The 21,832-nt window shown below is 40.8% G+C and overlaps 1 protein-coding gene across 5 annotated transcripts in view; it reads right to left on the bottom strand.

The window, feature by feature from the left end:
* ERC2 (ELKS/RAB6-interacting/CAST family member 2) overlaps positions 1–21,832 on the bottom strand; it is a 1,022,300-nt gene that overhangs the window by 600,454 nt on the left and 400,014 nt on the right. The gene's annotated exons all lie outside the window — the stretch shown is intronic.

Here is a 21,832-nt window from a genome sequence, read left to right as displayed (position 1 = left end):
CTACACAAGTTATTAATGTACCTCAATAAACTCCAGTGAAGTTTGTGCCAGAGTTTGCGCTGGGACAGAGCAGCCCCTGCCTGGCAGCAGGCTCGGGGGGTCAGCCCTGGGCTCCAGGTGGTACCATCAAGCAGCTGAGTGGCCAGCTGGGACACAAGAGTGCTGAACTGCATAGCCATGTGGCTGACGCGCTGAGCTTGCTGCTAGCCCGGGGCTGCTCCACCCCACCTCAAACTACTGCAGTACTGGCCCTGTACACACATGCATTTCTGTGCAGTAAATGACTCTGCCATAAGAGAGTTCTGTCAGGGACAGTATTATCTTAGGGCAAAGTTAATTAATTTCCTGCACCCTAATACTGGCCAATGTGTAGGTGGTGACGCTTTAATGCAAAGCTAATTAGTCAACTCCTCAGTAAAGCACACATGCAGACACACTCAGTATGACTGAGTTAGAAATCTTTGGCTATAAATTACATTTTGTCTGTAATTATATATTGTCTTGTATAGGTGGGTATAGGTAGGTTTGTAGCACTACTTAACATTGTTAATATATTGCATATCGCTTGATGATGTTTAAAAAAGAATAAATAATTACCTTGAAAAATAGGTAGCCTAATGTTCTATAATTCTTATGCAGGAATATAGAGAACGTTCAATATTTGCTCAGTATTTACAGTATCTCAGCTAAATCTAGAGGTTATAACGCATAGAACACAGACTTTTCACACTTGAAAGGAAAACACTAAGAACCAAGTTCCTTCAAGTTTGTGTCATCTGAAATCCTGAATTACATACATGACCCGACAGTCTGAAAGTGTCTTTAGTAACTTCTGAAGGCCTTTTAATTCTACACTTGTTCTACAATATTTTGAATAAAATCCCAGTATTCCCAACAGGATTTATGCGCATAAAAGAAATAATAAGTGCTGAGAATGTAGTCATGTTTATTGATCCATAGGTCTACAACTAGGGTTTTTTAGGGGTGGGTGGGAAAAGCATTTTTCAACAGAAAAAGAAGGGAGTTGTATCACATTGAAATGCAAATAAAAAAATGTATAGAGTCAGCCCTTCAGCTAGTGTTTATATGCATACATCTATGAATTCAGCAGAACAATTGAGTATCTTGTCCTTAATTTCTGAAGAAGCTTGTAAGAGTCAATCTTATTTACCTTGAACAGCTTTATCTGCGTTTTTTTCAAAGGAATGTTAAAAAAAAAGTGTTAAAATCATAACAGAGCCTATTAAACAAACACATATAATTAAAAGTAAATAGTATACTGACTCTGACACCTTTCACTCTGCTCTGCTGACAGATGCAGATACTTTTATGTTAAGAACAAAATAATTTATTTACCTAAAAGAAGAGGGTAGTATGAGGTTGCTACAATACTGGTGTCTTTTTTTAAAGATGCTTTATTCCCAGTCATTCAAAATTAACATATGGTCAATGTAGGCAGGTTTATATCACATTGAAATTATGAGTTGAAGTGTTCCAAATGTTCATCAGAGGCCTATGATTCTTGTTGCTATGAGATGTAATTTAATATTTGCAATACAGCAGTACAAAAGACAATGCACATATTGAATTGCACCATTAGTTACTCCAGGCCAGACACAGACTTTCTATGTATAAACTATCAAAGAACCACTAAACTTAAACTGAAATGTTAAACACAGCAACTTGGATGTCTTTAATCAACATCTGTTGAACACTTTGAACCTCCCAATAGCTGCAAAGGTAACACGGCAATGCTCTAACACTATAAATATCTGACTGTGAAGTAGAAAAAAAATCTGAAATAGTTCTGTGGTAAGGACAGATGTTATTCATGAGAAGGGACATCCATTTTTTGCCTCTTTCTACAATCTTTAATAAGGTAAATACAGAGAAAAACAAAATATGGATGTCTCTTCCCACTAAAAATAACCTGAACACAGAATTAAATATGGATGATTCTACATATTGGAAACACCTTTCTCTTTCTTTGTCTATGTAACTGATTCTTATTCTAACTGATGGTATTAGCAAATAAGCTCATTAAAACGTTATAGTGCAGTCTCAAAAATTTTCTTTTTTTTCAACAAACTGCTTATTACATTTTTTGGCATCATTAATCTACATTTGTGATTGATTATCCTGTACAGCTGTAGCATGAACTGAACTAATGTAGTTAACGTTAACATAGAGTGTAATAACAGTAAAATATAACCATGTTAGTTTTGTCCTGTAAGCAACTTGAAAACTCCATTTTGTATCCTTCTGCTTGACATAAGTAAATGAACTCTGCATAGCCTTTATGTATGAGTGTATGTAAAAGGGTGAATGGTGAGAGAATGGCATAGAGACGGGAGGAAAAGATTCAACTGTTTATGTAAGTAACAAGGCACCAAAGGTAAGTTACCAACCACTAACTAACTAACAAATGGCTAAATAATCCCTTTGAAGCTCAAAGGCACAAAGGAGATAACAGAAGAAAAAATTCTGCCAGACGGGCAACAAAAACACTACAAGGCTAAGATAAGCTGAAGACAAAAGAAGAACAACCACAAAAACAGAAGCTGGGTATGGAAAAACCCCAAAGTACTGAAACAAAGGATGCCAATCCCTATAAAAGAACACATTGAAAATGCCAAGTTGGGTGAGTCTCTTTCTCTACTGCTGTTTCATTGGAGCACAGATGCATCTGTTCACCCCACTCCGGCTGCTATTTTTAAATCTGCTATCTTCAAATCATCATCATCTACTGAATAAGCCCGGGTTGGCCACCCTGGGCTGATATTGAGCAACTATTCCTGGTAACTATATCTGGTGTATGTGTGAATAAAATGGTTGTTTTGTGAACATGTATGCCTGTGTGTAATGATGTGTATGATGATTTCTGTGTGTTTGTATGAATGGTGTGCCTGAACCTCTATGCCAAACTCATGTAACCAATAAACGTGGCACCCTGCCGTATCCCCCTTTATAAAGTCTCGCTCATGATTTAAGCAATTGGCAATTTGCGTAATACAGCCAGGCGTGTATTCACCCAACTTTCTTAAAGTATATTTATTGTGGAAATTAAGAGACAAAAAACCTGTTAGACCAGCTCCTCTGGCAAATACAAGACAGTACGTTACAGTATGCAATTGTTTTGCAACTGTTGGATAACAAAGAGCACTTTTACACATGCTCCAGTTGTGGGAGGGGGGGCACTTTAGAGCAGCTCCAACATCTGCTTTAATTAAAATGCCTCCGCATCTCCCTTGATCAGTGCCCCCACACTTAAAAATGGCAGCAGGGGCACTTGAACTAAAGCTCACTTTAAGAGCTTTAGGTCAAGTGCCCCCACCACCATTTTTAAGCGCAGAGATGCTGATGCACAAGACACATGAAGCTGCTGGAGTGCGGCAATTGCCATGCTCCAGCAGACTTGCTTAATCAGGCCTGCTCTGATGCACTGGAATTCCAGCACTCGTGTATAGGAATCCAAAATGATTAAAGGTCAGGTAAATGAAATCACATCCTAAAATATGCTGTGTGAATGTTCATTAGTTTTGATGATGTAGGCAAACCTGGTAAATGTGCACAGTTGTCTTACAAGGCTAAACTAAGCAGGACTCCCAGAATGCTTGGCTGTTCCAAGTAAGAAATGTGGCTAAACAGTACAATAGGATGAAGTGGCATCTGCTGTTTTGTGGCCCCTTTACCTTTATGGATGATACAGTTGTTCTGCAAAACAGAAATGAAGAGGAGTTCCTGACATGCAGAACCACCACTGAACTGTTTCTAGAAACTGTTAAAGGAGTAAACACAGTCAGAAAATAATGGAATAAATGTGTGTAACATGATTGGATTAAAAGGAAAATTCAAGGAAGATACAGTGTATAAATACATAAAGACTGGATGAGAATAAGTAAAGTGATGCAGTACACCCCAAAAAAAGACACTCTATGAACAAATGCTGGTCCCCTTTTTATGAGATACAACCATGAGCCCCAGTGGTGACTGAAACAGGTCTATCTTCAAGCTATTGTAATGAAAAGTAATAACGTTCCAACAGGCTATTAAATAGACTTCATTTCAAATTGGGTGCAGACTACAACCTGAAATATTTCATCTGATTCAGACTCTCCCAAATCTCTCAGAGGGAGTACTTGCGTGACACCATCCTTTGGATACAAGCAGACTCTGCCAAGTCTGTAGACAGCTGAATATATGAGATGGGTAGAGAAGAGCAAGACAAATCATTCTAAGCCCTCTTTAGTGTGATTTGTATCCTGGGGCTTAGGAAAGGTAACCATTCTGCTCCATACCCACAACAGATAGAGAGCTTAGATTCATAGATGTTAGGGTCTGAAGGGACCTCAATAGATCATCGAGTCCAACCCCCTGCATAGGCAGGAAAGAGTGCTGGGTCTAGATGACCCCAGCTAGATGCTTATCTAACCTCCTCTTGAAGACCCCCAGGGTAGGGGAGAGCACCACCTCCCTTGGGAGCCCGTTCCAGACCTTGGCCACTCGAACTGTGAAGAAGTTCTTCCTAATGTCCAGTCTAAATCTGCTCTCTGCTAGCTTGTGGCCATTATTTCTTGTAACCCCCAGGGGCACCTTGGTGAATAAAAACTCACCAATTCCCTTCTGTGCCCCCGTGATGAACTTATAGGCAGCCACAAGGTCGCCTCTCAACCTTCTCTTGCAGAGGCTGAAAAGGTCCAGGTTCTCTAGTCTCTCCTCGTAGGGCTTGGCCTGCAAGCCCTTAACCATACCACTGGGCCTTCTCTGGACCTTCTCCAGGTTATCCGCATCCTTCTTGAAGTGCGGCGCCCAGAATTGCACGCAGTATTCCAACTGTGGTCTGACCAGCGCCCGATAGAGGGGAATTATCACCTCCTTGGACCTATTCATCATGCATCTGCTGATGCACGATAAAGTGCCATTGGCTTTTCCGATGGCTTCGTCGCACTGCCGACTCATGTTCATCTTGCAGTCCACTAGGACTCCAAGATCCCTTTCCACTTCCGTGCCACCCAGCAGGTCATTCCCTAGGCTGTAGGTGTGCTGGACATTTTTCCTCCCTAGGTGCAGCACTTTGCATTTCTCCTTGTTGAAGAATGTGCTCACACACCCACTGCATGTTAAAAACAGTCTATCAAACCAAATCTTTATGATGGAATTAAAACTTGGGCCCCTAAAACTTTTATTACAGCTGTGATGTCATCAGAGCAAACATTACTAATTTACACATTTCATGGGGCAGTCAGTTGTGGGGGGGAAGTTGCTTAACATAAAATCCTCATTTTACGGAAAATAACGTCAGCAATGTAAGTACAATAATAACAGTATAGTTTTGAACATGAATTGCTGTAAGAAAGCTCAGGCTTTGTAAATAAACTTGTACATCTTCATTATTTATTATGCTAAGTAGAAGAGTGTCTCAGAACCCCTAGAAGGGGACTGTAACCCTCAGTGACAATTTATTCACCTGCTCTTTTTGTATAACTAAGTCCCTACTTCCTATTGTCTTCCCATACAATCCAGTTTTTAAGCTTTGCAGCTCTCCATGTTTGTTTAAGTATTTACCATCACATCCACCTACTGACAAGCAAAAATCCCCACATCTCAGAAGTCATAAATATTAAAAAAAGAAATTCAACTATATATTATATTCAAAATATGCCTTTACATGCTGTCAACCCTTTTTTTTTTTATATCAACAAACATCTACTTTTTAGGCTATTCAAAAATATAACATGAATTTCTAAAGTAATTTCACATTTTGACTCATTAATAGCATCTGGCACTCTAGGAGGCCACACCCGGAAGCTGTCTTTCTAACCAGCAGTATGGTCATGGGACTGAATTGGTAGCAACGTCAGGATTTTAAGATAGGCTCATACGAGCCCTTAAGAATACAAAAAAGATTTCTGCCTTAAGTTCAATACATTTTTATGCAAAAAAAACAGTGGGCCTGATTTTTCCTAAGGTCATGCACTAGTGCAACTGACTTCAGGGGATTTACCCCTGACTTATGCCTATGTGAGTAAAGCTAAACATTTCTTTCATATATGAAAGATTAGACAGTGTTATGCCATTTTCTTCTTGAATCTCCAAGGAACTCTCCACCCCACTGGCTTTATTCCACTTTGATCTTAGCACTGTATCTGGTTAGGCGTTAAAAATTAAATTCAGGTGTACTAGAAGGAAGTGAATTAGCTTCAGATTCCATTCTAAAGTTGGGTTTATTCTATACTTATTCAAACATACCATCGCTGATTCTACCACCAAGAAGTACATATTACTCGGCAACAAGAAAATTATCAAAGCAATCTGACCAAATTGGCAAAGATACTTCTGGATACATCTGGTTACCATAATATGAAGGGAGAAACATGAGGATAACAAAGATTTCTCATTTATCATTACTGTTAAACTCATCTACAAGTACACACTCTTCTTAAGTCTTTGAACTTCATTCTTTCATAACACCAGAAAGAGCTTCATTTGAAGGTGAAGGGTTGATGCTTTTCCAAAAATGATAAATGTCAAAAACATTAACTGAGAGAAGACGTTAGTCATAGTATGCATAGTAAGATTGACAGCAGTGCAATACCACCAGGAAAGCATGACTACCAACATCAAGGAGTTCAAGAAATGCAAAAATTATGGTGTTTTGGTACTTTGCCAACAAGAGTACAGAAATGTAATACACTGTAGGTGAAACTAGTTACAAACATGTAAGTCTCCCTTTCATATTAGGAACCTTCTCTATTATTTTGTACAATAAATAGTAAACATGCTTATACAGTAGAACAGCTATAAATTGCCTGTTACAGAGACAAGGTAAGTAGATAATACTTGGTATGATCTACGTTGTCATTTCTAGCAACCAGAATAGTAGTGTCAGAATGAATAAATACTAAATATTTTATGCATCACACAATGAAAGCAAGCTTTCTCCCCCAAGCAAATTAAGTTCAAAGTCATCAATAAAATGAACCACTTCTGAATCACAAATCTAAGTTTGATACTATATTTCTAAAGATTTATGATTTGGCTCTCTGAGTAGCAAACAACTGATTCAATTAGCTCCTTGTGGAAATGTTTAATAATAAGATATTCATTTTATTTGTATATAAACAATGTAGACATACTAATATATGCCAACAGAGAACATATATAATTACTAAAAACTGGATAAATTAATTCAAGGCAAGGTAATACATAATGAAAAACCATATACTTTACTTTTAGAATTCAAATACATTAATTTACATAAAAGCAACATCATTAGCATAATAGTGTAGATGTTAACTGAGATGTTTTGCTCATCAAGCTTTAGTTCAAGCGTCCCTGCCGCCATTTTTAAGCATGAGGACACTAATACAAAAGATGCTGCGGCACTCTAATTAAAGTGACCCCCACCACTTCCGGAGCAAGTGTAAAACTGCCTCTACGGCTGAGCAGTTACACGAGCCAAAACATGTGTAGACGCTGACCGGGGCTGGCTGGGGCATGAGAGTGCTGCAGTGCAGGGCCTGCTTCCTGGCTAGCCCCACACTGGAGCATCTTCATGTCCCAGCCAGTCCCTCTGCAACACATTGAGCTGGGGTAGAGCAGCCCTGGGCAGGCCAGCTGATCTGCCCCGGGCCTCCTGCCCACCCAGGGCTGCTCTGCCCTACCTTGAATTGCTGTAATCTCTTGCTCACATGTAAATGCTGCTCCTGGGAGCAGCTAAATCTGACCCAAATTTATTTCCCCAAGTTTATTCAATTGTTATTATTATAGATGCACCCAGTAAGTAAAACATACAGGCCTTCTGTGGCCACATTCCTTTACTCTGTGCACAGTGTATTTTTAGCTAAAGGAATAAATAATGCAGTGTTCTGAAGAATCTAAGATTTTTGGGGTTACTTTAATAATCTCTTGAAGGTTTTGAGGATAAAAGACATTACATCTGTCAAAGCCAGTTGGATCTGTCAAGATATAATGGTTAGGAATTAGTGGAATTGCCACGCAGAGATCCAGACCCACAGGGGCTCAACTGCATGATTTCATCCTTAAAATTGATGCTTCAAATCAATTCAGAGCTTTTACTTGGTCTCCTGATTCAATTCGGATTCAGAGATTCAGTCCCCGAATCAGGCCAAATCTCCTCTGAATTGAATCAGCTACCAAAGCTTCGCACAGCCCTAGTACATACCAAACCAAATCCATCACAGAATTCAGCCCATGCAAACGTACATGCCATTAGAACACTCCTTAAAGAGGTATACTCATTTTATTCTGTCAGCACATAATATATATTACTTGTCCAACTTACATGCATCTTTTGGCTATGGCACCACAATAAAATATGGCACCTATTGATATTTGGAGGAGAAATTGTCAGCTGTCATCCTTAAAGAAATAAATCTGAATTATTTTTAACTGGTTCAGCTAGAGAACTCATTAGAAGAAATGGTACTTTCTTTAAAAATGCTGGGTTAATTACATACATTTTTCTGATTTTAAATATAATCACCCTGTCAATGCAGTAAGAGAAAAAAAATAGATAGATGTAAATTCACCCCAGCCCTTTCATCAGAGAAGCTACTGTTAGAATGAATGGTGTTATTGTTATTTCCCATTTTTTTTACACTAAAATGGAGCCGTTTATAGCCCTGGGCACCTCCACGCATAGGGTGAAATTCTGAACTTACTAAAACCTATGGGGAAACACCCATTGATTTCACTGAGGCCAGGATTTCCTCCGCAGTGGGACCATTTGTGGTCTTAACACAGGGGGAAGTGATAATTTATAGGTTATCCACAATATCTTTCTGACAATACAAAATTGCTCTCTGAAGTGCATTTTCTATTGCTTTCTACAGTCTTCTTAAAAGATCCAAGACATGGGTCTTCAACCACATTCCATTGAACAGGGATGTCCAGCCTGCAGCAAATGTGCTACAAGTGGCACAGGCAGCCTGTGTGTGGCATGCAGCAGATCAGGGAGGAGACAAGCAACACAGTGGCAGATAGAGGAGACAGAAAGTAGAGCAGCAGGCAAGGCAAGGTGACAGGACTGGCATTGGGGAGGGTGGGGGGTTAATTTGTGCCATGCCTGCCAAAATGTTTGGCCCCAACTGCCTTAAAAGATTCTTCCACAGTCAAATACATTTTTCCTAGTATTCAGTCTTCATTTTCCCTTTCTTAATTGCATTCCATTATTCTTAGTTACATACGAGTCCATATGCCATACCAAATAATTTCACTCTGTTCTTTGGTCCCTTCCAAATAATATCCATCCCCCTACTTTTTGTGACACACCCATACACTATGTAACTTAGCTGTCTCTGATTTTCTTCAGAGATCATTTCCTTCCATTTAGTAGAAAGAAAACTACTGTCTTTGCTTAGCTTAGTAGACAGCTCACATGGTGGGATTTTTTTCAGCATAAAGAACCTCAGGATCTGATTTAAAGATAATTTTACTAATTATTATTGACATTTCAGAGACCAATGACAGCTATCTTGCTGGGAAGTGACATTAGTCACTTATGTAAGACTCATTAATTTCAGTCCTGTTGTACAAATGGCATACATACTTTAAGAAGACAGCATTTTATAACAATTTTGAACTATTAAACACTCAGCTCCTTCACATGAAGCTATGTTTGAAGATATGTTTGTCACAGTTATTTAGCTAACTGAGAATCATAGGAAAGTAGGGCCTGAAGGAATAACACATGGTTATCTAGTCTAGCCCCCTGCTCAAGGCAGAATCATCCCTTATTAAGCCACCCCAGCCAAGTATCTGTCAATTCTACTCTTAAGAACTTCCAAGGATGGAGATTCCACAATTTCACTAGGTAGCCTTATAGTTAAAGTTCCTCTAACCTACATTTCCCCGGCTGAAGCTTGCGGCTATTCCTCCTAGTTCTGTCCCTTATGGCCACAAAGAAAAGTCCATCTCTATCCTCCCTATAATTGCTCTTCAGAAATTTGAAGACTGTTATCAAATCTCCCTCTGTCTTCTCTTCTCCACACTACCTCTTTCAGCTTTTTTTCTGTGGCCCCTACTCATTTTTGTTGCCCTAAGCTAGACACTTTCTAAACTGTCCACATCCTTTTTGAAGTGTGGGGCCCAAAACTAGACACAGTACTCCAGGTGAGGTCTTAGCAGTGCTAAATAGACAAAAAGAAACACTTTCCTTGATTTGCAAGTGATACTCCGATTAATATAAACCAGGATGCTATTGGCTTTTTTTGCAAAAAGAACACACGGTTGGTTCATATTTAGCTGATGGTCCACTGTAATACCCAAATGCTTCCCTGCAGAACTGTGGCCTAGCCACTCATTTCTCAGTCTATATTTGTACATGCAATTATTCTGTCCCAAGTGCAGGACTTTGCACTTGTCCGTGTTGAATCTCATTGGATTGATTGTGTGCCATTTCTCCAGTTTATCCAGGTCATTCTGTATCCTAGCCCTAACATCTGGAGTATCTGCAACTTGACCCAACTTGGCATATTCTGCAAATTTGCTAAGCACAGTGTAAGTGCACACTGTAAGTGCATATGTTAAAAAACGATACATTAAAAAGAGCTACCTAAAGCATCCTCAGACACTCCTCAGAATCCTTAGATATTCCCTTGTCACTGGACATACAGCAGCAGGATCCACCCCAACTTGCCCATCTTCTCTACCAGCTGTGAGCTGAGTAAAATGGCTCTGCAGGCCAGATGAAGCCCACAGGCCATATCTTTGATACCCCTGATTCAGAACTACCAACCTCATCAGAGCTTCAGAGATAGAAAGAAGCCATGTCTTGGTGCTACTGACAGTAGGCAATTGAAACCATGTCGTCACAAAGTCCTAGAACCAGCTGTGGGTAAGGAAGGCATACACCTGGCTCCCTCCCTTGGTTGTCCAGAACTGCCAATTATAGCTGTTGATGAGCTTTTTTCTGGGAGGATGCTGGGGCTTTCTTAACATGTTTCCCCACCCTCCCAGGAAATTTTGTGGAAAATATCAAACTAATAGGGTAAATGGAGTGCTGCTGATGAGACAAACTTATAAAAGTATTTAAGGGCCTGAAGATACAGCGGAGTTAGGGACCTACCAAATTCATGGGCCTAACGACAGCTGTAATACGGCTGGGGTCACCATTTTGAAGGAGGAGCAAAGCACCCCCATGCCTCTGATTGCCCGAGGGGTGCTGCAAGCCCCACCCCTCCCAGGCATTGATTAAAAGCCCTAGCAGGAGCTGCCTGGCTTTATTCAGTATTTATCACCCTCTTCAAAGGGCAGAAGGTGATAATTAAAGTAAACAAACAGTTTAAGTGTGGCAGTTAAACAGTTCCCATAGCCAACTGAAGTGTAAAGCTAACTACCTGGCTAAAATAAAGCAATGGAGACAATGAAGTTTAAAAAATACCAACTGTAAATTTTATTAAAGAGGAACACCAACACTATACTAGATCAAGTATATACACTTACTAAATCAGCACTTAAATTAAAGTATAGACAGAAAGAGCTTAGGAAAATAAACCTGTACTATGCACAACATGAACTGGAAGGAAAGCCAACTATATATACTTTATTACAGGACATTAAAAAAAGCAGGTAACTGAAACCCATGCTAACCTTAAGAGAGGCTGTTCAGGCATTAAACATAACCATGTTGCACCCAGCTGCTCTCTGGGGTGAACACTTGTCCGTAGGCAGAGATGGCATGCTCAGCATCAACTGAGTATGTTGGGATGCTGAGATAGTGCCTGACCAGGGCATATAGTCAAGCACACTCACAGGCATCCAGCACTCCTGCACAAAGTTTATGTAAGTGGCACGTTCACCATCATGGTCTGTCCCCCATTCCTGGATCACTGTCAGGAGCTGAAGGTCCCAGAAATACCTGGCTGGGATCCAAAATGTGAGCAGCACACAGAAAGGGGGCAGCCAGCTGTCTAAACTGCAGGGGAAGGTACGGGTTATACCTGTAATACTGATCGAGTTTTACAGCTACTGCCTGGAACAGCTCCTGTCTCCGCTGTTTGTCCTGAAGACAGCTTAACAATTCTTGTGATGCCCTGTCCTCCACCCAGCTGATTAACTCCAGTTTGTTGTATGTCTGGTGAATCACAGCCTGCCTTCCCTCAAACCACGTCAGGGGCTCCATGAACAAGGTGGTGTTGTCAGCAATGAATGTCACTTGATCCTGAAGGTCAGCTCTCCCCAAAAGATCCCAGAGCTTAAGCAGGCATTGCATTGAGTGCAATGTCTAGCTCCTCACCCACGAACCGCTGATAGTACTGCATGTGCTTGGCATGGAAACAGAGCATGCTGAACCACGAGTTCCACTGGGTGAGGATAGGCTCCGGTGGCAGGGACAGAGTGGCACATAGGTCCCCACACTGACTAGCGATGGAGTCCCTATAGCAGATCTTACACCCTGAAGTGCTTTAAGACTTTCCTTAAGGAGGACAGCAGGCTGTCCACCTTGGGGAACTACGTGCGCCAGATATCACCTACTAGGGAGAGAATGTATGCATTGCAGATGACATGAACAGCATTGGGCGGCATTCCCCAGAGCATGTTGGAGAAAGCCTTGCACATGTACATGGCACTGTCAGAGAGGAAGGCTAAGACCTAGTTGAAGTCAATGCCATAGTTGCAAGGTACCTTCACACTATGGCTTGAAACATGGTGGAAAAATTGACTGAAGTGAGGAGGACTGGCTCAGTTTGAAATACAGGGAGGTCCCTGTCAGTCTAGCTCCCTGATACAAAAAAATCCGTGCTGCAGGTAGTTGCCCTGAGGGTTGGTGTCCTGCTGTCTGTCTTGAAGAGGGAGGAAATGGTCACTTGCTTCTTCTTTTGACTGTCAGCTTCTGCAGCAGCTTTCCTTTTGTGTGTGCATCTGACTCCAGGTGCCAATTGATGCTGCCTTTCCTAGTCACATCCAGGGTCAGGTTGCAGGTGATGCAGAAGAGTTTGTCATCATCTGCATGTAGGGCACCTGCAGGATACTGCTTCGCACGGTCTGCCACTGACATGTACTTGGCAGTCTTTGATGGCTTCTTTGCATTCATGCCTGCTTTTTGTCAGGCACAACCCAGGCTGACCCGAGTGGCTTCTGGACTGAGCCAAGGTAATGGGCTCAGTCTCTAATTTACTCCACTCCAGGCGTCATCCCACCCCCCACCCCCTCCCCCCCTTCAGGAGAACGGGACTTTTGGTAGGCTTTACCCTGCTCCCCCATCCCTTTCTGGAGACAGAGACGGGCACCTTTCTCGCCTCTCCCCCAATTTCTCCCCCTGCCCCTGCTTCAGGAGATGGGCAGTCTGCCTTTTTTTTCTCTTTGCTCTCTTCCCCCTCCCCCTGCCCTTCTAGGAGACAGCTTTTTTCTGGCTCTTTGCCAGCTTTTTTAACATAGCCAGTTCCCCACGCTTTTTCACAGGGAACTGGATATTTCACAGAAGGTTGCCAATTACATGACTTCTGTGAAATCCATTAAATCATGTATTCGGTAGGTCCCTAAGCAGAGTGCTTACTGGGATCTTCAAGTGCATCTAGGGCCCTATCGTCCCTCCTTGTCTGCCATAGCACAGACACTATAAGGGCAAATGCTATCACAGTGATGTCAATCTGACCCAATTGTGAGAACTGTGCACTGAAAAGCTCCATATTATTTTCTTGTCAGATTGACAGTTTGGCAGTGATACTATTTCTAAGGATCACAATTTTCATGACTGGTGGGCTGACATTGAATAAAGTAGTGTTCTGGTTTTAAGAACTGAAGGAATTCCAAATCCAAGATGGAAACTTGCTTGCCAAATGGCTCATTGCTCACTCCTTTTAAAGATTATAAATTACAGTGGAGCCTATATCTTGCTTCCTTTGAAGTTACTGACATTGTTCTGGTGCGTGTTGCAGTCTAAGTTTGCTGTAAAATACTGCAAGCAACAAAACCCAAGAAGAACGGGGCAAGGTGAGAAAAGAGTATGGTCAGAAATCTTAATGGAACTGTTTAGGGAGGGTCCGCTATAATCCAATTAGCACCTTCTTGAAAGACAGGTGATAGTTCAGGAGACAGCCACAGGCAGGTCCCAGTATAGCAAGGAGAAAAAAAAAGTCAGATCCTTAGTTTTAGCAAACTAGCAAATCTCCTGGCAAAAATCCCATGGCCACACCTTGTGGCATATTAGGAAAAATGCAGACTCCACAATCACAAGATGCAGTGCATTTTGGTTAACATCTCTTAAAGCAATCGTTTTAGGCCATCTGCAAATTCAGGTTGGCATTATTCCTTTAGCTTATGCTTGTTTAGGTTTTTCTGTAAACATGAGAACTGAGAACCAATTTTTAAATGTTAAAACAAAAGAGAAAACATAGAAGTTATGATCCCACCAAAGCCTGCTGACAGTCCCATAGGAGATCTTAGTACACAAGTTAATAACCCCTTATTATGACAGATTAATTGGGTCTATGTTCTGTTGGTTTTGTTGGTTACTTAGATAGCTGTAATATGAATTATAGGCATTATTTAAGTATGCTGAGGCTGAGTCCCATTATAGAACAACTGAGGATGTCTCTGACATCAACTGTATGACCTAATGTGGTTAAACTGATAATGATACACTGATAAAAGAAAAACAGCTTTATATAATACTACTCTCCTTTTCATCCTGGCCTGTCTAAATAATATTATCTTTTGTGGAGCAGATTTGGGCATTGGCAGTTGGTGACACAAAATTTTCTAGCACTCAAGACTTTGAAGATAGCATTTTAATTAGGGCATCTCATTCTATGTGTGCTCTTTCTTCATGTAATGTATAAGTCAACAGTCACCTTAGGAAGCTTGAAAATGTCATCAAAACTTGCATGAGTCTAATACGAGACTCCCATAATTTTTTAAACAACATATGCAATCTGTTGTCAGAACATTGGCTTGCTTTAAGAAACAGTTACATAATGCAGCATCTGTTATCTCACTGTGGCACTAAAGTGAAACACTATGATTTGGTTATTTCCAAACTTAATTCTTGTAACACCCTATCTAAGAACTCTCTGACAGAATCTGGCACGGTTTATTATAATGCCCCATGCTCTGCCACCAGGCACCTTGCCAACACTAAGTATTTTCAGCACATTTGCCTTGTTCTCTAACAATTGGATTGGCTGCTATTAAATACCCTACAGCCAGTTATGGGATTGAGAGACCACACTCCTAACCTAGGATGCCACAAAAAATCAGATACATCCTATATGAGTGATATGTTCAAGGCTTGTATGCCAAGCTAGGTCCTAAGGTGCCACGAAACAAACTGGTCTCTCATTTCTTCCAGTTTTGAAACATTAATATTACAGATTCAGAGCCAGAATTTCTTTTCCTGTGTCAATTAATAATACTGATAAATCAAGCTTTAAATCCAAGATTCAGAACTATTTGTTTATTCTAGTATATTTAAAATCAAACAAACTATAAATTTACTATTTTTTAGAGGGCATAGAAGCATAAGACATGCAGCCTAGTGTACAGTGTATTTTAAATACATTTTCACTTAGTGTGGGCAGGAAAGCACCACTGAGGATACAAAGCCCAGTCACTATGTATATGCATTCCAATTATTACATTTTAGTTAAAACTTTATGACATTTCCTACAAAGTCTAATTAGCTAGGAGGTTAGGGCCCTTCGTCATGTAGCACCTCATCAATCATGAAACTTAAACTATTAAAGATGGAAACTATAACAATTTTACATGAAAAATGTTGTGCTGTATATAAAAGCAAATATTTTCTGAGCCCATATTTATTATCTTATTCTTGTTCACTCCAAAGAACTACCTGGAAGAATTTCTATAAGCTGTTATCCTAAGAGAATCCTACAGAGCATCCTCTACCTTCTTCTCTTTCCAAACGGCTACTGTTTTCAACACCAAAAAAAAAAAAAGCATACTCCAAGGAAATGTAACAAGAATTTATAAATTAAAAACCAAAGGAGTGAAATTGACCAGGATTAGCTGCTATAAAAGGGAATAAATTGAAAGCAGAGAAGGACATAAAAGAAGTGTCATCCACTTCAGCACTTTCTACCTCCTGTGAACACTGAGTATGCCTTGGCCTTTTAATCTACAGTTTGGCCATAGTCACAGAATTTGTACATACTGGTAAGTGGTACACAAAGATTTCTGAGGTCTGCCCCTCTGCACGCTAAGCTGACAGATATGAGGTGTAAGACTAACTTTGCCAGGTTAAACATGGCTATTAAAGCAGCATACCCAGTTTTACTGGCACTAAAATGAAATACTAGTGCCAAAGATTCGAAAAGAAAGAAATATTAAGTAATACTGCACCTCTGACATTGACATAAGTTTATTATTATTCCATGCCAATGCACCTTGATCCAAACCCTCTAAATGCATGCTGTTCCACTCCTGGGCCTCCCTTAAGACTGCCAATTATGCTGAATAGTGTGGTGGTTTTCCAATTTGGTCAAAAAGGCACTGAAACCACTGCATAAAAGGACAGTGCATTATCAGCTCATTATCTAGCCCGTTACTTTCTCTTGCTACATGTTATCTTATATGCGTTCAGATGTTTTCCTGTAGGACACACCACATCTCTTTTGTGGGATTTTTAAAAATTTTTCATGTACGACAGAAACCTCCTGCCTATCAAAATGTTACCAGTACTTTTTTTTTCATTCCCATCCTTATTAGTGAGTGCTCAAAAGAATGATTTTACTCTTCAAGCAGAACAATTGTTCCAAATAAAATTTAAAAACTTTCATCACAGGGTGGAATTTTATTTCCTTAAATTTTGTATTTTTAAATAAGGCATTTAGAGTAACATATTAAAGAAGGGAAGTAACACAGAGCTGCACACTTCAACAAAGTTTTACATAGGTCAGTTTAAGATCTTACTAATAGGGTTATGCAAAGCTTTGGGTGGTGATTTGATTCAGAGGAAATTCGGCCTGATTCGGTGGCCAAATCTGAAAATCCAAATCAAATCAGGGGACCAATTTAAAGGTCCAAATTGATTCAAAGCAAAGATTTGGAGAGTTTTGATTATTCGGGCAGTCCCTGGGGGCTGCAGCAGGGAGCTGCAGCTGACTCCAAGCTGGTAAGTACTCGGGGCGGGGGGGGCTGGGGGAGGGGACCATGGGGGGACCCCTGCCAGCCCCTCAGCCCCACCACTTCCCTACTCCCCCAGCCCCCCTGCCTTGGCTGCCCCCTGCCCACCCCAGCTTGGTACTTTAAAGAAAAGCCCTGGTGCTCACTGGGTGCTTCTGGGTGGGGGGGCAATCCCTGCTGCCCCCCACTGCCCCACATTGCATGGGGAGCCATGCCACAAACCCCCTGACCCGCCCCCTGCTCCCCCAAGCCCCCCATGAGTGCCCCGCCCAGCCCAGCTTTGGCCCTTTAAGGAAAAAAAAAATGAGAAAAGCCACAGAAATTCACCGCTCCTCCAGAGGACTTGGGGCTTTGGGGGGCTTGTGCAAAGCCCCCCACGTGGTACAGAGCATTAGGGGAGCAGTGGGGATTGCCCCCCACTGGCAGAAGCAGTGAGTCCCGGGGGTTTTTCAGGGTTTTTTTTTCATAAAGGGCCAGAGCTGGCCCGTGCACGGCACCCATGGGAGGGCTCAGGGAGTGAGGGGGGGGGTCATAGGGCTCATGCAGAGCTCCCCACATAACATGGGGCAGTGGGGGGCAGCAGGGATCACCCCCTGCCTGGCAGCACCCGGTGGCCCAGGGTTTGTTTGTTTGTTTGTTTGTTTGTTTGTTTGTTTGTTTTTTACAAGTGCCGGGAGCTGGGGCAGATGGAGCAGCCATTGCTGGGCTGGGAGAGAGGCTGGGGATGAGCCTGGCCTAGATGATTCAGAGATTCGACCGAATCAAATCGGGACAGTGATTTGAATCACTGAATTGAATCACTATCTCCCAAATCAGCTGAATCCGAAGCGAATATTAGCCGCTTCGCACAGGCCTGCTGAATAATAGTTTTAAACAAACTGTGCCTCCTCATTAAAATCAAGCATGGGTCCAGATTAATTTAGAACTGGATTAGAATTTAGAACCCAGAGCAACAATACAAAACAATGTTATGGTCCTTCCTTACAGCAGGCTATTACTCTGTGAGTAATCCCACTTACACAGCCAAGTGTTACTTAGTTCTCCTGTCTGTTCATTGGAAAAGACAGGATACCCAATTTGTTCATTGCAAAAGACAGTATAGGCCACTAGACAGACCAACTGGATTTTTTTTAAATCCATTCATATGTTCATATTGCTTTTTACTGGTTCTATTTGGAAGGTACATTTTCTTGGTGAGGGATAAATGCAAATTTGATGCTAAGCATCCAAATGGCTGGCTTCCACCGGCTGTAAAGACAACAGTGGGAGAGGAGTATCCAAAGGACCAACGATTGTAAATGAGTGAAGCATGAGAGAAAGGAGTTAAGTATCATGGAAGCCCATAGAAAAGGAGAAGAGAGAAAAAAAGAACACAGCAGGAGCAAACCACAAGGAGACCCCAAAGAAAATAACAGAACAGTTGGGAGGGGGAGAAAAAAATGAAGGCTAAAAGTCTGATTAGCTTAAAAAGAGAAAAAAATACATTAAGAAAGAAGGCAGGGCAGGATGGGACCTTGAGAATAACTCGTTTAGAAACATGTAAGCTTTCATAGGCAAGAATTTACTTCCTCAGCATCTGACAAAGTAGGTTGTTGGCTATGAAAGTTTGTCTTTCTGAAAAAGTTAGTCTCTGAGGGCACTTTTACATGTGCTCACGGAAGCAGTGCCAGATGCTTTAATGAGCAAGCAGGGCACTTTAATTAGCGAAGCCATTCACATCAACATAATGTCATCTTGATATAACAACTGCTTACAGGGAAAAGTTGCATTTGGAAGTTATTTTAATATTTAACTGTCTTTAATACAGTAAAGAGAGGTAGTTAGCCATGTTAGTCTGAAGTTAAGCATTGTTAGTCTAAAGTTAGACAGAAGACAGGACAGGGTGGCACCTCAGGGCTCCTATACACATGCAGGGAGCCTGCTCCGATGTGCTGGAAATCCAGTGTGTCCAAGCAGACTCAATTAATTAAGTCTGCTGGAGCACGGAGATTGACACGCTCCAGCAGCCTTGCGCGTTACATGTATTAGCATTGCCACGCGGCCCCGTGCTAAAAAAATGGCGGCGGGACACTTTGAACTAAAACTCATTGGATGTGTTTTATTTCAAAGAGCCCCGCCACCATTTTGCTAGCACAGAGATGTTTGTCAGCATCACCACACATGATGCACGAGGCTGCCAGAGCACATCAATTTCTGTGCTCCAGGAGATTGGATTAACGGAACCTGCTCTGATGCGCTGGATTTCCAGAGCATTGGAGCAGGCTCCTGCACGTACACAGGAGCTTTGAGGTGCCACCCTACCCTGTCTTCTATTTAACTTCAGACCAACAATGCTTAACTTCAGACCAACATGGCTCTCTTTACTGCATTAAAGACAGCTAAATATTAAAATAGCTTCCAAATGCAACTTTGCCCTGTAAGCAGTTGCTATATCAAGATGACATTATGTTGACAAAAATGGGAGGGGAGATGAACCACGAGACTGAATGATTTAAAAGCATGGTCTGCACAATGGAAAGTTTGAAAATTGCTATTATGCAGTTGTTATAAAAATATTACAGCAGCAATACTGCAGTACTTCAGGCTACCACTGTAAAATACTCTAGATTGATAGGCACTTGAGTAACAGAATGACTTTGAATAAGCAGGGGAAAAAAAAACACAAACCCTGCATATGGTCAAGTTGAACCACCATCTCAAAATGTCTATCATAGAGCATAAAAACACATATGTCCTGCAACACTAATGAATGAAGGACAGACTCATATAGCTAGTGCTGGCAAAAGGGTGAGAAATGCAAATGAATTAAGCAGAAAAAAGGGGGTGGTTTAAGGACTACAGAAGTTTTGTATAATCAATCTAAATATGGATGGGCTCAATAAGGAAACTAACTTCTTAATTTTGTTAGAAAAGTCTGGAGCTACAGAATTTCTACTTGAGGACTGTACACCAGACATAAGGAAAATAAACAGCGAACATATCCTTTATAGTATCAAGATCTGAATTTATTTAAACAATTGGGGAAAAAAGAGGATAATGTTTCAGTTTAAACTTTCTTTAGATAAATCATCTGTGAATGAATTTATCTCTAAACATGTTGGAAGTGAATCATATACTCCTGAAGGTCTCATAGCAGGCTGTAAATGAGACCTGAAGGTCATTTTAAAGACATTTCTAAGCATTGTATTCCTTCCCTAGAAATAAATTTGTGCTATTATTATGATCTTACTTAATTATTTTGAGATATGTCAGTGTGAATCAACACCTAGATATTACAGCAATATGCTTACTAACTAGTAATTCCCAAGACAGTCAAATGTACACCTAAATTTGATTGAATGATCACAAGAATGATTCAGCTAATTTTTTTGAACAAGTATTCCAATTGATCAGTTCATTCATAAGTAAAGCAAGAATTTCGCCCTTACCACAAAACGTGAACTTCAGAAATTTTCTGATTCAATATGTTATTCAGGAGAAACGGAAAGAGTGCTGTCAATCTTAAAGAATCAATTATTTTGCAATTACTTCTTATGAGGATAGATTTACCTCATTGTATACTATGCACATTCCAAAGAAAGCACTTAATAGACTGTAATGTGAGTGAACACTGATATTTAGTTAGGAGTAGCAGTGTGGCTCTAGATTTGTTATTTTCATTGATAAGTCAGGTACTTTCAAAGGCTGCTATTTGCTTCTTTACATATGGGTAACCACATATGAGAGAATACTCTGCTTTTCAGTTGATTGAACTTGAAACTGTACAACTTTAATCAAGTGGAATAAAAATCCATTTGAAAGGGTTGTTACTGTGCAGCCCAGGGCTTTCTACAAAAAATCTGAGGAAGGTGGAGAATTTGCTGTACTTATTAGACCCTGATGTAATAATATTGAGTCATTAAAAAGAAAAAAAAACTATATTTTATACTCATGAACATATACCTACTATATATATATGGTGATGACAACCTTCTGATAAATTGCTTTTATCATATACCTTTGATCACATGACCTGAACTCTGCCCACTGATCCATATCCCCTGGGATTAACTGTAATCACATTCCAAATCTCTGGCCAGCTTCAAATAGTTGCCATGTTTTGTTTTCAGTAAAAATATAATAATAAAAATTCTCAGTTGAGGTCCAGAACAAACTATATCCAATCCAGGATCAAAGATACTTAAGACTTGATATTTTCCATGTCACTAAGATTACAAACAAGAGTCAAATATCCAAAACCAGAACATCAACTAATATTATCTTGCCCCCTGTCACAGATTGCCTTCTAGGGGGTGCTTGCTCAGGACCACTCTGGCTTTATTTGGTCTCTGAGTGTCCCCCACTAGAAGCCATGCCTGGGATGGTGGAGCAAGGGGGTGCCCCAGGCTCCCTCCCACTCTGAGACCCTGGCCTTTTGGTCCCTCTCACTCCCTGGTTCCCCATGATCATGATTCAAGGGGGTTGCAACCAGTTCTGCACCTGAGAGAGAAGACCTAGAACAACCCAAAGTTTCAAGCAGAAAAACAGACACTGTCTCTTCAGTAAAAGGATTTGCCAGAGCCAGAGACTCTGTTCCCCTCCAAAGGGGTTAAGCAGTCTGTCTCTTCCCAGTCCAGCACAAACAGCCCTGAGCACCCTTAAAGAAAAAACAAGCTATTCTCCCATATGCAAAGTTATTTTAATAGATTTTAATATATTTTCTTTCCCTATTTGGACAATAAAGAAA

The sequence above is a fragment of the Alligator mississippiensis genome, chromosome 12, assembly GCF_030867095.1.
Source record: "Alligator mississippiensis isolate rAllMis1 chromosome 12, rAllMis1, whole genome shotgun sequence".
In the NCBI taxonomy this organism is placed as follows: Eukaryota; Metazoa; Chordata; order Crocodylia; family Alligatoridae; genus Alligator; species Alligator mississippiensis.
Note: the sequence above shows the minus strand (reverse complement) of the source record. Positions and strands in the feature narration are given on the sequence as shown.